The 18,356-nt window shown below is 35.0% G+C and overlaps 1 long non-coding RNA gene across 1 annotated transcript; it reads right to left on the bottom strand.

The window, feature by feature from the left end:
- Positions 1-1,833: 1,833 nt before the first annotated feature.
- LOC132602209 (uncharacterized) lies at positions 1,834-3,072 on the bottom strand. Its single transcript, XR_009567657.1, has 3 exons — positions 2,959-3,072; positions 2,722-2,800; positions 1,834-2,085 (listed from the first exon to the last, which is right to left on the bottom strand). It is a non-coding gene; the product is annotated as an uncharacterized LOC132602209 (long non-coding RNA).
- Positions 3,073-18,356: the final 15,284 nt, after the last annotated feature.

The raw sequence follows: 18,356 nt of genomic DNA, 5'->3' as shown, positions 1-18,356 counted from the left end.
GAGAATTTGATGTGACTGTTCCATTCGTGTAAAGGTATGGCTATTTCTTTCTCTCCATGCCTTAATATAGTTAATACTATTTGATGTATACAGTTCAATGTAGCGTAGTGCTATGAAGTTCTCATTCTCATTGTTTAGTATAATAATAATATCAGATATGCATAACAAAAAGGAGAAACAATAGACGAGAGCATTAGAATTACAGATTTAACAAATAAGCTCATTTCTCCTTTTTTTTTTTTTTTTACTTTCCATGAGTATTTATGAAATTGTATGATATAATAATGCAAAATTTTATTAACAATCACAATCTACTATTTTTTTGGTATGAAATAGTGTCCATTTATTTTTTTCCCGTCATAATCATATAGATGGGCATTACAGTTCTCTTTCTCCAACTTTCTTTTTTTCTTTCAATCTCTATTCATTTATACTGATTAACATGGTGTTGCACGTGTTTAAGAACTAGTTATTGTTTCTTGTGGTATTTTTAAAAACATCAAGCATGTTGCGAGACACCCACCTAGTCCCAATCACTGATCTGTCTGAAGATCTAGGGACCAGGTGCCTCCATATTTGATCCAACATTTGCATCTACAGACCCATGATCTTCACTTCTTTTCTTGGCCCCATGAGTGCTTGACATGTCGTCAGCTACGCCGTCTTCAGCTTCACCACTTTTAGCATCTGACTTTCCCAACTCCTCCTTAGCATTGTTGAGAATGAAACATTTGCGTCCAAATGCCTTTAGGCCTTTAGAAAAGTTAGTTTCTTTCCATTCAGCAATTCATAGGGGATCTTCTCAAGCAGAAACTTGATCATGCACCTGCTTCCGTCTCATGCAAACATCACGTGCCTTGTGATCTTTGAATTTTATATTTGGTAGCACATGGATCAGGTCCTCATAACAAGTCTGTTCAACATGGAAAAGCTCGCATGTCCTGGTCAACTTTTTGCTCACAGTTTTTTGAGATGTGTGCCAATGCAAGAACAAGAAAAGAACTTCACTCCATTTCCTTTATCACGGATTGGGAACAGACTAAATAACTTACTTCAAGCCATTCACATAGTGCACATTGACGATTGTATGGGAGAGTGTCTTGCCAATTCCAAGAGTAACCTATCTTGTCATTTCAAAAGACATACTCCCATCTTAGAAGGCCTTGAGTGAGAGGACTTCACACTACAACACAGAGTACATATAGCTACGAAATACATTGTAGCTAAATATGAAAATTTTCGTGGCTAAACACTTTAGCTATAATTGTTTTTCCGTAGCATTCGTAGCTAGAAGTAGCGTAGCTAAAAGTTAGCTACAAACTTTACATGGTCCGTGGCTAAGGACTAATACTTATTGCTACGAATTTTTTTTGTATTGTAGCTGTAAAAATTCTTGCCACGAAATATATACTTGTAGCAAATAGTTTTACTCTTTTGCCACGACAAATAAATTTTGTAGCAATCTTTATATTGTAGCCACAATATATTCTTTTGTGGCAAAAGACTTAATATGTTTGCTATGAAAATTTAAACTTTGTGGCTATTTTATATTCTAGTCTCGTGGCAATAATATTTGTATTTAGCTACGAGTTCGAAAGCCATAGCTATGAATTGAAATATTTGCCACAAACATTTTGTTCGTAGCTACATATTTATTCTTTTTGCCACAAATTACCTAAAAATATGGCTATTTTTTTTTATTTTTAAAATTGCTACCAATGGTGAAAATGTATTACCATATTTTTTCCAATTATATAAAGGTTTAGTCGTGATTACAGAAACTCCATTGATACAAATTGAAGAATACGCCATAAGCATCGTTAACTCAAGAATTTCTATAACTTACCGAAAAATCAAAATTTTAGATTCCAAATAGGTTTCAACTTACACATAATTACATAGTTGAATTTCAAAATATTCACAATACATAATTTTCTATGACAACAATTACAATAGTAGTGTCTTGCTTGGGATATAAAGTCGCATAGTCTGCTCCTTTTTCTTCCGTCATTGTCTACAATTGTACCATAGCTTGATCAATATCGGTCACTTATTATTGTTGCTCTAAAAATTTCACAAATGTACCTATCAATTTCAACAAAGTAAATTAATATCAAAAAGCAAAAATAATTGTACCATGTATATAATTTTAACAGGTACATATGATCATATATTTTATAGAAAAGCATTATCTTCTAAGTTGCGCGGACTCTTTTCTTTCGTTGCCGCACCCGTGTCGGATTCTCCAAAAATGCACTACTTTTGGAGTGTCTGACACGCACCCGTCGATATTTTTGAAAAGTCCGAGCAACATAGATTATCTTTGCTAAAATCTCCCGTACATTCTTATATGACCAATTTTGTAAGATAATGAAACTCAATAATCTTAAAATGGATCGCAAGCTCCAAGCAATTCAATTTGTTGCACTATAAGCCTTTTTTAACAAAGTCTTAATCAAGGAACAAGCAATATATGCAACACTTCATTATCCTTCATGGAAGAATTATAGATCCATAACAAGAAAACCCTACCGAACCGATATTAACATTTACAATAATAATAAGCATTTGATTTTAACTACATTATGACTGTTGAACAATTTTTGAAACATAAATATTTATACGACACAACTAGAGACTAACTTAGCTTTTGTTAGTGGTATGTATAACAAAAAAAATCAACTTTGTCCACACCATCCAAAAAGCAAAAGTCCAACTTACCTTGTCTTCGACTTCACAGAACTTCACTCTCAATATAAATGGAATCACCATTGCTCGCTTTAAAATGATGAGAACCAATCTACATAAACAAATAAGACAATTACTTCAATGTCTACAGTTATAGCCACTTAAAAGAAGAAAGTAAAAATACTTGTGAACAACAAGTGGAGAGGAAAGAAAATTAAAGAAAATACTTGTGAACAATAAGTGGAGAGGAAAGAAAATTAGAGAAAATACTTGCGAACAACTGAAAATTTGATACTGATTGACGAAGCAAAGGGGAAGTGGGTGAGGGGTGTGACGGCTGCTGGGATGAAAAGGATTAAGGGCTTAGGTTTTGGGATATTGGACGTACCTATTCTTGTTTTTATATATTTTTTTTAACTTTTTGTATAAAAATACCATAAATGAAACGAAATGTAGTAACAATTATAGTTAAAAACTTAAAATATATTGCCTATAAAAAGAAGAAGTGTTAATTACACTAAACACTAATATAATATACCCCTGTATTTTAAATAAAACACTTAGACTCTCTATATCACGGAAATTCTACCCTTACACCCATTAAGAGGTTTATCCCAAATTAAGTATAATAAAATATAATTAGTCAGCGACTAATTATATTTTATACTGAATTATGGTATTTTTTGTTGGGTCATATGCTCCTATATTAATTATATTAGATTATTAATTTTAATATTTGCTTAGATTTATCACAATTATCAAGTTATTGAAATTGATATGCTTTCTTTGAGCCGGGGGTCTATCGGAAACAGGCTTTGTACCTACCAAGGTAGGGGTAAGGTCTGCGTACGCTCTACCCTCTCCCAACCCCACTGGTAGAACTAAACTGGTGTTTTTGTTGTTGTAGTAGTATCAATTTATTAAAATAATAATAATAATACACAATAACATCAATTACTTGTTTTGCTTATTAAATTGATTATAACTAGATACAAGCACATAATTGTTAAATGTTATATAATAAGATATTCAAGTTTAATTAAATAAAATTAAATTATGTAGAATCTTACAAGTAATACTCTATTTGATATAAATTATGATTTTATAGTTATGATCTAATAATAGATGGGCAATGAGTTTTATGATAATGAATAATATTAAATTTGAAAAGGACCATGCCATGGGAACTTTTTTTATTTATCTATATTAAATAAATACAAATAATTAGACAATGTAATCAACACAAGCTTATAGGTGTTTAAATTTTATATAATTAGTCATTTACACATTAATAAGATATAAATCATTTTTTTTTCTAATTGTGATTTTAAATCATAGGTAACTTAATAAAAATTACAACATAGTGTTTTTTTTTTTTTTTTGTTATGGACTTAAATATTAACCGTATTAAATTCCTAATTCTTAGTGCCACTAGATATAAGAAAAATATATTCTTATGTTCCACATAATTAGAAAAACATAGTTTTTTCTTTAAAAAAAATTTGAAATATTATTATATTGTTAGAAAGGATATTTCATGTTAAATGTTAGCACCAAAATTGGCAACAAATTTCATTTTTCGTCGAAAATGCATACCTATTTTAATTATATATATATATATATGTTTTTATTAGTGAAAAAATAAAAATTTTATCTAGATAATTAGTTACAAAATGTCACATGTCAGTAAATCTATTTATTTTTCTTTTTGCAGTGTTAGCATGTTCCTCTAAGTATTCTGAGCTTGTGGTCATTTGTCAAAATTAAATGCACTAAAATTACCACAACATTCTTCTGTATATTAATATTTATAAATATAAGTGTTTAGATATATTAAATTACTCGAAGTACTTATTTAAAATAACTAAGGACCACACATGCATAAATCTCTCTACAAATTATTAAAGTTTTCATAATATGAGTACTTTTATAAAAATAATATTTCAGATATAAGAAAACTCTAAATAATTTCTCTAATTTTTTTTTTTTGGATAAATTGTTGTCATGATTTTGTAACCAAAGAAAATATTTATGTAATTAATTTATTATGATTAAATAAAACAATATAATATGATATCATAGTATCTTCAAGCGCATGAAGAAAAGTTATATCTCGCCATGCAAATTTATCGTCTTTCTGATTTTGCGGATATATCATTTTGTCGTAAAAAATAATTGTAGTTGTTATCCAACTATTGCTACTTTTTTTTATAACATGACGTAAAAATATTTAGCGATAATAACTTGAAATGCTTAACAAAAACTTATATTTGGCTATAAAATTTTATCAGCAAGTTTGTAGCTATTAAGCTAATTATTGCCACTGATTTTTAGTACTTGAGGCAAAAATATCAGTTTAACTGCATTATTTTATTTCAAATAATTTTTTGCGGCTAAAACGATCATTGTTTCTACAGTAACTTCATATACGTGGCAAAAATATATTATTTGTTATGAAATTTTATTGTAGCAATAAGTTTGTAGCTATTAGGATAGTTATTGCCACGTATTTTTATAGCTTGAAGCAAGAATACATCTATTTAGCTACAATATTTCTTTTCAAGCAATTTTTGTGGCTATAAAATTACTATTGCTACAGTAACTTCAAATGCGTGGCAAAAACATACTACATAGCTACAACATTTTATTGTAGCAACAAATTTGTAGCTATTTGGGTAATTATTGCCACGGATTTTTATAACTTGAAGCAAAAATATCTATTTAGCTATAATATTTTGTTTCAAGTATTTTTTTCTATGGCTATAAGATTACTATTGCTATAGCAACTTCAAACGCGTGGCAAAAACATGCGGTTTAGCTACGACGTTTTATTGTAGCAATAAATTCGTAGCTACTTGGGTAATTATTGCCACGATAGTTGGCAACTATAGCAAAATTGAGGAATTAGCTTTGCCATGTGAGTTTTGTAGCTAAGAAATTTTACGAAATTGTAAATAGCCATGAAATTTTAATTTTTGTGGCTATTGCTAAGTATTAGCCACGATTTTCAAATTCATAGCTACGAATTCGTAGCTATAGATGTCTAATGTTGTAGTGGATCATCCATTCCTCCAGTCATATGCTTCGAACAACCACTATTTGTATACCAATTTTGGCTGCCTCCTCTCACTCCAGCCTGTAATCTAAGTCATTCATTAGATTTAGGAACCCAACCCAGTTTGGGTACCTCAAAATTATAGAACAAGTGAATTAGGCTTATTTTAGTCCACGTAAATAGAACAGTTTTTCTCTTTTGAGGACCAGGTCCTTTGTTCTAAATTCCTTTTCAAAACATTTCTTATTTATCTGAATAGCTTGAATTTTGTCTTTGCATCCATCTTTATAAAGACATGTCTGACCGTAGTAAGTGCATCGCGAAGTTTCAGAGTTGGCACCATGCTTGCTACATGAGTTGCAAGGGATTTTTGCCTTATGAAAGCTAATCACCTGCGTGCCACCGACATCCTTGTACATAGAAGCAATTTCACAGTGGACCAGGTACAACAAGGTGACTTATCAGGATCTGCCTTAACCTTCATACTATACTCTAGTAGTTGTCTACTCTTATCTAGCTCAGAGGTGAGACTCACTTCGATCTTCTTAAGCTCCTTTTCATGCTCAAGTTGGGTTTCACAAATCTCTTTTACTTTCTTCGGATTATTCACCTTTTTATTTATTTGAATCTTTAACAGAGATGTCTCTCTTCTTAACTCAACAGCTTGTTCCTTCAGATCTACAATGGAGACTTCCAGGTCATCCTTTTCATGTTCAGAAACACAAAATTCTTCACTTAAACCAATCTCAACATCCTCATTATCATTGATAGCAACAGATCTGACTATGAGTGCAAAAGTTGACTCATATCCTGAAGGTTCATTAACAACAACAATCATAGATGTGTCTCCTTGGTCATCTACATCTTGAGATTTTCAGGAGAAGTTTTCCCAGCCAGCCACAACTTGCTTAGCCAAGTTGTCAAGACCATTACTTCTGATGATTTTCTCATTAGGGACCTGGTTCCGATTAGCCGCTTTTTCAATATTATTTTTGTAATTGTCGAGCTTAGGAAGAGGACACTCTTTAATGAAGTGTCCATGCTTCTCACACTTGTGACAACAATAACATCCTTTTAAGCTCCTACTAGGACTTTGTTTCTTTGGGACCTCACCATTTCTTCAAACCATCTTTTGAAATCCTCGAGTGAGATACACCATATCGTAGTCGTCACTGCTTGAGTTACTTTCAGCAGTTTTGAGAACCAGGTGCTCATCTTTCTTTGGCTTCCTTTTTTTTTTTAGATCTTGAATAAACTCACTGTCCTCACTTTCTAAAACCCCTTGCACTCTTGCCTTCCACCGCTTATGATGTTCTCTATTGAATCTTAGTGGTCTTGTGCTAGATTCTTTCTTTTCTGGGTTTGGTGAACTAGTCATAACGATGATCCTTTCTAGGTGTTAACCTTTTAGAAAGCACCTGCTCTGATACCAATTGATAGAACCTACGGGTTCACCGTTGACTAGTTCACAGCCTGAGAGTTTAGTCAAAACAGTCTAGGGGACCTGGTCCCTGAACTATTTTCACAGATAATAATGGAAGGTAAATGAGGCGAGGTATTTACGTGGAAAACTCCTTGCTCAAGGGATTAAAAACCACGACCTACCTCAATAGGATATCCAACTTCACTAGACTGAGCAAAGTGTAAGATTACAAGTTTTTTTTTGTCCTCGGAATTAGTTCCTAATTCGACCCCTCAAAATACCTCTATTGTAGGTGAATCTAGAACACTAATGTCCCCTCACAAACAACTTCGCAACCTTCACCCTTTTTACTCCTCTAGGCTGAGAAACTAATACACCTAGAATATAATACAATCCTAGTGTACCGCTCAAGGGCACCCCTTAAGAATTCAAACCATAACGACTAACTCTAGCCAAAGTGTTAACACACTATTTGAAAACAAGGATCAAGAAAATACCTACAAACAACCCTTCTCGAAGGAATGTAGGTTTACAATTTAAAGAACAAGGAAACAAAGACTCAACAACCTAAGGACTTAAAGCATCTTCAATTCAGGGATCTGGTCCTTTGGCTTGTTGAGGCTTGTTCTTGAGAGCACCTTGATAGGGGTAACGGCTGCACTTGGGAAAAATATATCTTTTTGAATTTGTAAGTGTCAGGTCAAAATGATGCCCAACATGTTGTATAAATATGAGACAAAATAGAGCGCATGTGAGACACATGTGACCATGAATAATGACATCTCAAGGGCTTTTAGTTTCCATCATACATACAGCTGTGCTGCTGCAGTTCTGCCTGAACAGTGCAACAGCTTTACAACTGTTAAGTACCATGCATTACTCTCATGGGACCTGATGGAGGACCCGGTCCTTGGATCTTTTGTCAATTATCAAAATTTATGAAATGCTATAACTCATCAATAATGATTTCTAAAATCTCATTGAAAGTCTTCCAACCAAATCAATGAATTTCACTCTAATCTTTTCTAAGCCTTAGAGTGTGATATTGGGCACAATCAATTTAACCTCAAGTAACTATCCTATTCCTAGCTCATGTAATTAGATGGGGTTTAAAGCCCCAAATCCTTTTTAATTAACCTTTCCCAACCTCAATTATCCTCTTCCAAGATCAAATCGAAGTAAATGGGCGAGTCTTAGAGTTAGCTAATCCCTTAAGAAACATTAAAGAGCAAGATTAATTAAAGAAACAAAGACCCACTTCATTAGAAATAAAAATCATTCAATACATAAGCATAACAAGAGTTTCAATTCAAAACCTTTTCCGTAAACAATATTCAAGTAAAGGAATGAATTACTACACACTTAAATATTCAATACAAGGCAAGGAGGTGAAGAAAGAGTTAAGAGATTTCTTATTAAAGTACTCCAATATTCTCCTCCAATGGTGTGGTTGATGATGAACTCTAGCTTCCAAGCTTGAAATGTGGCCAAAGATGACAATATTTTCTCCCATGTCTTGTTTTTATAGTTCAACAACTTTCCCCCAATAAAAAGTGACGAAAATGGCCTTCAAATTTTAGATTTTCAGATTTGCATTTCCAGCCAATTTTTGCACTTTTAGCCTATTTTCTCATTTTCTTCAATTTGACTTCTTTTTGACTTGTTTTTCACTTGATTTCTTTCCGATCACTTCTCAAGCATGTAAAACTTATAAAATGGAGGTAAACGATATTAAATGCACTATTTTCTCAATCAAACAGGTCAAAAGTCTAAGATTAAAGAAGAAATAAGTTGGAAAATACCAACTTATCATGTATGAAAATTATTTTAAAAATTTTGCTCACACATACACATTTCATACACAAAAAATTTAGGTAATTTTTTAAGCCTTAAAGTTAAAAAAATTAATTTTTAGAAAATAAATTTTTAATAAAATATAAAAATTATTTAATTTTTAAAAAAAATAATTTTAATTTTTTAAAAAATTATTTTCTGAAAAAAAAAACGAAAAATATATGAAAATTCGTCATGTTTCGTAAAATATCATTATGTTTTGTAAGTAAGAAAAAGGGAATCTATATATTTTGTAATAAATAGTCTTAAGTAGGTACCCTATGTCATTTTCCCTTTTGTATTTAGGACCAACTTTGTCCTGAGCATATAATAAGAAAGTGTAAGCAAAGTCATCTAAGTAATATTTGGAAATGGATCAGTAACTAACTCAATCACATAGATACTTCAAACATTCACGTCACATTTTGCAGGTAATTTTAGAGTTCATTCACATCGAGATCATGAAGAATTCCCTAAATGGTCCATTAATCTCGAATTATAACATCATCATGTGTCCTCAAGCAAAGCAGCAATTGCTTCACATCATCACATGGTGCTTGATTGTGTTAAGAATTAAAAGAACAATGCAACAGAACCGATTAGGATGCACCAACACAAGAACAATAATGCAAGAAAGCAATAAACGTAATGAACACGAGATTTACGTGAAAACCTAAGACGACAAAAACCACGGGGCGCGAAGCGCATAGAAATCAACTATAAGGTAAGGAGTACAAAATGATCACAACAGGGTGTCGAAGCACAACGAGTTCAAAGGAAACGAAAGATTACAATCTCTCAATGAAAACTCTCTTTAACCTAAGTGTGGAATATAGTATTGTGTGTAGTCTTGATAGTTGTTCTCTTTTTCTTGATGTTCTGGCTGAAAATCTCCTTTAAATAGGGGTTGAAGACGTTCAAAATCTAGTTGGAATGGGACAAGCCAGTCGAATCCCAGTTGGAATGGGACAATTTCATAAAGCCCTTTTGGGACATATTGTAACAATCTCCACCTTGGACCAAAATACATCAATATCAACACTCATCACCCCATAAAGCCCTAAAGGGCAAGCTCTGAAGGGAAATTTAAGCATGAAGAACACCAACTAAGTCTGAGCAATGCTTAAACTTAGTAATAGCAAACGGCTTGGTTAACATATCTGTGGGATTCTCTGACGTGTGAACTTTCTTTACCACAATATCCCTTGCAGCAATTGTATCTCTGATAAAGTGGTATTTAACGCTAATATGCTTGGTCTTCGAGCGATGAGAATCGGCCTTGGTAAGATGAATAGCACTCTGGCTATCAGAAAATAGAATGGTAGTACCCTGTTGAACATCAAGATCAATAAGAAGACCTCACAACCATTTAGCTTCTTTAACACCTTCAGTTGCAGCGATATACTCAGCTTCGGTAGTAGAAAGAGATGCGATAGACTGTAATTGTGCTTTCCAAGAGATAGCACCAGAGCACAGTGAAAAAATGTAACCAGAAATAGACCTCCTACAATAAAGATCACCACCATAATTAGAATCAACGAACCCAACAACATCATAAGACGAAGCCTTGGCTCTATTAAATACCAAACCAATATCAACGGACCCTTTCACATAACGAAGAATCCACTTCACGGCATTCCAATGATCCTTTCCAGGACTATGCATGTATCGGCTCAGCATGCTTACCGCAAAAGCTAAATCAGGTCTAGTGAAGACCATAGCATACATAAGCTACCAACAACACTAACATACGAGATAGTAGACATCCTCTCAATGTCCTCCTCAGACTTAGGACAAGAGTCAGTAGATAGTTTGAAATGATCAGCAAACGGAGTAGAAACAGGTTTACAATCAAACATATTAAACCTATCGAGGACTTTCTCAAAATACTTCCTCTGAGACAGGTAAAGCTTCCTAGCTTTTCGATCCTTGTGAATCTCCATACCTAGAATCTTCGTAGCTGCACCAAGGTCCTTCATCTCAAACTCGGAATTAAGTTGAGATTTTAACTTGTTGATCAAGAAGCAATCAACATATCATAAACATATAACAAGTAAACGAAGGAACCACCAGAAAACTGTCGAAAATACACACAATTATCATACTTACTACGTGTGTAGTCTTGCCCAATCATAAAGGAATCAAACCTTTTGTATCACTGTCTTGGATCTTGTTTAAGGCCATAAAGAGATCTTTTCAACCGACAAACAAATTCCTCCTTGCCAGGAACAACAAAACCCTCGGGTTGCTTCATATAAATTTGTTCTTCTAACTCTATAAATTTCTTCTTCTAACTCTCCATGAAGAAACACAGTTTTAACATCAAGTTGCTCTAACTCCAAGTTAAAAAGAGCAACAATAGCAAGTAACAAACTAACGGGGGTATTACGAACAACATGAGAGAAAACTTCATTAAAGTCAATACCTTCCTTTTGGTGGCAACCACGAACCACTAAGCGAGCTTTCCATCTTGCTACTTCAACCTCGGGAATACCATCTTTTAGTTTGTAGATCCATTTTGCAGTGTCACGACCCAATTTGGCCAAGTCGTATGGGCACTTACCTTTTCCACCTCGGTAAACGAACCCTCAACCCAACAAAAATAAATACATAAGTAAATAAATAAATAAATCATGCGGAAGAGAATAATTACGTAAGCCTTACAATAATATATAATAGAATAGTGCGGAAATAAGGAAAATACCCCTAGGGTTTGGTCTAAGCCATACAAGAGCATCTAATGAAAAATATACAAGTCTGGAATATAATAATACATAAATACATCTATGTCTCAGAATAGAAAAATAAGACAAAACAAGAGGAGTCTTCAAGGCAGCGAACGTCGCGTGCTCACCCTGGAAACTCGAAACTATGCTGATGGTGACAATTAACCACGGGAGATAAAAGCAGACCCAACTTAAAACTCTGCATTCATAAAGGAATGCAGCAAGTGCAGGTCAGTACAAACCCACAGTACTGGTAGGTATCATCGGCCGACTAAGCTTAGCTAACATAATTCAAACAATAAAGCAGGATAGGCAGATAAATCAACAAGTATAAGTGAATGCAATCAGAAACAAGTATTCGTCATCACCTAGGTTGAAGCATCTAAACCCAAGTATGCCAAGTCTCAATATATATCCAATCCGAAATCAATCAACACAAGTACAACACCGAATCACCATAGTATAGGTCAAAATACAATGCCAATGCAATGCAGTGTACACATGTACTCCGGACGAAAGTATCGACGTCCCGGTAGCACAACCCATGGGGGACCCGCGAAGTCCATGTACTCGCTTATCCATGACTCCGAGAAAATCATCGGATGTCGGACTCTCGAATCACACAATCCACGATTTCGGGACAACCATCGGACATCGGACTACTCACATCACTCGCACACAATCCACGATTCCGGGACAACCAACGGATATCAGACTACTCACATCACTCTCATGAAAACTGAGCTCAACTCATCACAATGTATCATCAAGTATCAACAATATATCATGAGAGACGCAAATGTGTTCGATGTATGAGTCAACATGAATAATCAGATCAATATCACAAGTACCAAACATGAGTACGCCAACAATATCATGAAAGACTACACAAGTCATATAGAATACTATCCTCAAAATCAAATGCCAACAAATGGGGAACCACAAAGTCATGAACAATATATCTCAATAGTCTCTAATATCCACTATCGTTATGAGGCATCAAGCTCACAGTCAATAGGACAAATCAATTACCACACAACGGGGTGGCTAGCCCCAATCACACAATAGGGCCCAACCCAATACAGTATCCAACCCAACTTCATACCCGAAGGTTTACATGCTTTCCCCGATAAGCCATAACAATATATCTCGCAACATGAAGTCTCACCAAGGGTAAGCCATAACCTACCTGGATGGCCGAACAACAAACACCAACAATTACTTCGCCGCTTTTTCCTTTCGCTGAGCCTCAAGATCAAAGAAGTCTAGGCATATTCGAAATCTAGATTACAAATCATGAAGATCGATACTAATATCGCTATTATTCAATTTAGGTCAAATCTAACCCTAGAATTTGGGGAAACGGGGACCACAAGGTCAAAACGAAAAATTCGAGAGTAAAATAATCAAATTAAGCACTAGGTGATCAAAACCCAACAATTAATTGCTAAATTAACTCAAGAATTAACCTAATTTCAAATTTCAAGTAAAACCCCCAATTTTGGGTATAAACCCTAACTCTTAGATTCAAGAATTCAACACTAATAATGGAAGATATATGATTAACAACCCTAGATACATCTTAATCTAGCATAAACTCCAACAATTTCATCATTAATAAGCCTAGATAGAAAATCCATCAAAACCCACTTTTAATCTTCCATTACTAAGGAACTAACATGGAAAAAGGTATTCTAAGATAATTAGGAGAAATGAAATAGCAAGAGGATTAAGAGAGATTACCACCAAGAACCTTCACCAATAATCCCCAAGAATAGTCCCCAAGAGATCTATTTTCGGAATGGTATTAAATGATAAACTAAGGACTTTTAACACTTCATTAAATGAACTCACTGCCCGTCACCCGCTTCCGCGATGCCTAGGCCATCCAGCGGTGCCATGATCGCTACAGAGATCAAGCCCAAATGGCCAGGACCGCTCCATCAGTAGGGTGACCGCTTCAGCGGTACCACTGCTGCGGTGCTGGTGCAGCCAAAGCGGGCACCAGACACCAGACACCAGAAACTACACCAAGTTTCACACTACAATCCGATTTTTCGACTAATTCCCGAGGTCATCTGCTCACATACCAAATACATAAACACACATAAAAATATGCTATGAACGCACTCGTGGCCTCGAAACTCCCAATGGAGGTCTCGTTGACCGAGTCAACCCCTAATACGTTAATTCCAATCTCCCAACCCAGATCTCAAAATGCATCCGAGTGCATTGGAAACCAAACCAAATATGCACACAAGTTCTAAATGACCATCTGGACCTCTCGGAATCGATGGATTTTTGAAAAAGGTCCGTTTACCCGAAATTCAACTTTGAGTCAACTGTTTTTTGCTTAAAGAGTCAACTATTTTTCGCTTAAAGTTCAAATTTCACAAAAAGTAGCCCAAATCAAGTCTAGACACCTCGAGAAGCATGCCAACAATCCTCTCGATCAAAAGTGAGCTAACCTAGCTCGGAAAGAGGCGAAAATGCCGGAAAGACTACTAAACGGGTCGTTACATCAGATACCAATTAAACCATCGCTCGTCCTCGAGAGAATAAGGGAAAAGAATGGGGAAATACCTGAATCAGCGAATAACTGGTGATATCGGCTACGCATGTCGGACTCAGTCTCCCAAGTAGTCTCCTCAACAGGATGATGCTTCCATTGCACCTTTACAGAAACAATCTCCTTTAATCTCAACTTTCGAACCTGCCTATCCAAAATCGCAATAGGCTCCTCCTCATCGGTCAAATTCTCATCAAGTAATATCAAATCCCAACGAATAATGTAAGTATCATCGGCATGGTACTTCTTCAGTATCGAAACATGAAAAATCGGATGAACTCCCGCCGGGCCTGGCGGCAATGCCAACTCATAAGTAACATCTCCCACACGGTCAACAATCTCAAATGGGCCAATATACCTGGGGCTCAACTTGCCCCTCTTACCAAACCTCATGACACCCTTCATAGGTGAAACTTTCGATAGAACCTGGTGACCAACAGCAAATTCCAAATCCCGGACCTTCCGCATACATCTTTTGCCGACTCTGAGCTGCCAAAAGCTTGGTCTTAATAACTCTCACTCTATGAAGGGACTCTCTCAATAGATCCGTACTCCAAGGTCGAGCCTCAAATCCATTAAACCAACCAACCGGAGATCCATATATCTTACCATATAAAGCCTCAAAAGGCGTCATTGTACGCAAACTCTACCAATGGTAAGTGTTGATCCCATAGCACGATACATCTTAGTCGCCCCCGGATAAATAGAATAGCGAGAGCTATGATCCTTAGACAAGATCAACTGAATCAAATCACCCATACGAGGAACGTACACGCGTCCCCTAATCCTCAAAATGCCCTCAGAATCAATCACGGCCTCCTTGACCTCACCCCTCAAAACTCTATCTTGAATCTTGCTCAACTGATGAAATATCAAGGCGAACGAAACTGTTGGCTAGAGTCTGAACCTCTATGGCCAACGGACGCTCGGAAACAATCAAACGAGCTAAACTCCCCATACTCTCTGCCTTGCGACTCAAGGCATTAGCCACAATATTGTCTTTCCTGGGATGATAAAGAATAGAGATGTCATAGTACTTCAGGAGCTCCATCCATCGGTGCTGCCTGGAATTAAGATCTCTCTGGGTAAAGACATGCTGAAAACCACGATGATCGGTTAAAATCTCACAATGGATACCGTACAAATAATGCCTCCAAATCTTAAAAGTGAAGACCACTGCCAACAGCTTCAAATTATGGGTAGGGTAATTCTTCTCATGAACCTTCAACTGACGGGAAGCATAGGTGTTATACCCTATTTTAACCGGGGTCAAAATAGTTTACAACATTCCGGTAATTCCGGGGTTAATTAAAGTAAGAGAGTCGCCACCTAATTATTTATGGTGAATTAGGGATCCTAAGGTAATTAAAATTATTATCTAAAGTTAACTCTGTTTTAAAATTCTACGAAATCAAAATTCTAAGTAAGGGTTCAACTAACTTAAAGGGAAGGTATTAGGCACCCTTTAAGGTCCATCAACAATGGTTGACCGACCAGACTTATATCTAATTAGACTAAGAATGTAGGTATAATATTTAAAATATTTAAGAAAATATCTTGTAAGTGGTGCTGAGGTTTTAAATAATAATGTTATTTAAAATATGATTTATAGAAAATATAGTAATTTGCATGAAAGAGGATTCTAAGTATTGTTTAAAAGTAAGACCTATGAAATACTATTAGTTCAATTATGTAAAGTTTTTTAACAAATACATGTTTCAAGTGTTGGAAAAGAGTTAAAGTGAAGAAGTTACCCACAGAATTAGTTTGCCTTTTATCTCTCAAAATAAACCAACATTAGTGTAAAATTTGTGATGTTTTGAAGAATAATTATATTATGTGAATCGTTTTGAAGTTGGACCTAATTCTTTAGCAAACTCGATTGGTGTAATTATACATTTAAAAGTTAATCACATGCTAATCCTAAACCCATTATATCATGTACCAAGAATATCAAACACACACCAAAAGAAATCATTCAAAACACACATACAAACAAAATAAAAAAAGAGTAAGGAGTTGAAAGTTTTAAGAAAAGGAAATCGCTATGGGCGAGCATCAAGCGAATTTCATTGTTCTCTTGCTGAGGGATGAGATTAAGGAATGGCGATTCTATGCACGGGTAATGTATTAATGTCGGATTTCAATTTGAAACTCCGTTTTGAGCGAGTCCCGAATTGGGACTCCATTTTCCCCGATGTGTACATGTAAAAAAAAAACAAAAAGATAAAGATTAGCGACAAGGAAATTCACTCGAGGATATCATGGTTTAAGAAATGCACACATAACATGAATTTAACGTGAATACATAGGCACTGATTTATTTTCAGCTAATTCTTGTGACACAACAAAACCAATCCGGATTATAAATAGCTAAAACATCAGGGATAGCAGGCCCACATTTGAATTTAGACGCCCACAAAGAAGGAAAAAGGCCACAAGAGTAACTGAGCAGCAACCCATAACAATTAAGCAACAACCAACAATAGTCAAAAGATATCTAGCCAAAGTAATGGCCCCAGAACCTGAAACCAATAAGTCTTTTTTGCCTTCAAAGTGATATACGGCAGCAGTAATTCAGCCCAAATGAAAAGCAAACCATCGGTAGTATATTGTAGTAAACAACTATAGTAACAGGCAGCCATATATAGCAACAGTCATATTCTTTTATCAAGTGCGATATATGTTAATTTTCAAGCGACTTAAGCTACAAACGTGGCTGCAGCTCAATCACATAATGTGAGAGTCAGCTCAAGGTGGCAATCTGTTTGTTCTTTTAAGGGTAAAGCTATGATGACTAATGATCGAACATAACAAATAATTCTAATAACAACCACAGGGGGCAGTAGACAATACACAACAACCCTTAGCATAACTCCAAGTGCAGCCACTGTGTTTTCTTTAAAGGACAGCAACATGTACCAAGGATGGGGAGCCATTTCAACCACATGTATGGCAAGTCTATCGGATGTAGTATCTATTCTTTTATAGAACAAAACCAGCAGGTCACTTGGATAGATTTAAAATTGTTAAACTGGGTTTTTAAATGCTTAGACTCTTTTGAATCCATTCTAATTTTTAACAGTACCAGAACCAACAGCAAATTAAAGGTGCCAGCCTCATAGCTTTCGAACAAAATCACCAAAGAGGGAGCATTCAAAGGTCAGGGTCAGTTTATAGATCAACTTGTATCTCATGTAACCTCAACTGGGCATAATCTTAGGTCTGGATAGACTTACATAGACCTATATGCAGCTTACCATCAAATTTTAACAATATAGGCATACAAAGACAATTAAACACTTCGAAGCAAACATCGTTTTGAAATACCCACTCGATTGACTGAAAACCAAATATACCTATACTTAGATATGACTTTGTGTTATTAAGTAGCAGACTCTTAGTTACATATAGATCAGGTGAATCATCAAACATGTTGTTTAGATATCTCAATATTTTAGCAGTTTCAACTGAACAGGGTGCTAAGATTGGCATAATATTTGTCACATTACTCATTCACATAGTTAGACCATTTCCAAATGGACAGTACTCAGGAAGAAGCAGAAACAATATGCTCTTTCACACATTTCTGAACTTATATAACATAGAAATCCACACACTGAACACCTATATATGCCGAGTTTAATTCATTACTAGTACTAAATTAATCAAACATGTGGATAAATTCAGATAACTTAAGAAGCAGAGCTATAAATCATACATAAGTGTCTGTTATAGGCTATACCTCAATCCTATTTAAACCATATAATAGGTATTTAAATACTAAGCATAGCGTTAAGGTAACATGTAAATAGACATATACTTGGCTAAAGGTTAACTAATAGACATACTGATCCCATAATTAATAAACTAAACACATAGTCAAATCCAAACAGTGAACTAGTCGACTAAACCAAAAGCTAGATTAGGCTACATTATATGCTCCACTTAAAGTTAACAGTAACCATACAACCACCCATCATCATACAATATCACACATTCAACTAAGACAGAATAGTAAACACAGAATCGATCTAAGCTAGTCACATGATTAGTATCTGA

Source organism: Lycium barbarum, chromosome 7 (genome assembly GCF_019175385.1).
Source record: "Lycium barbarum isolate Lr01 chromosome 7, ASM1917538v2, whole genome shotgun sequence".
Taxonomy (NCBI): Eukaryota; Viridiplantae; Streptophyta; class Magnoliopsida; order Solanales; family Solanaceae; genus Lycium; species Lycium barbarum.
The sequence above is the reverse complement of the archived record's forward strand: the minus strand, read 5'-3'. Positions and strand labels throughout refer to the sequence as shown.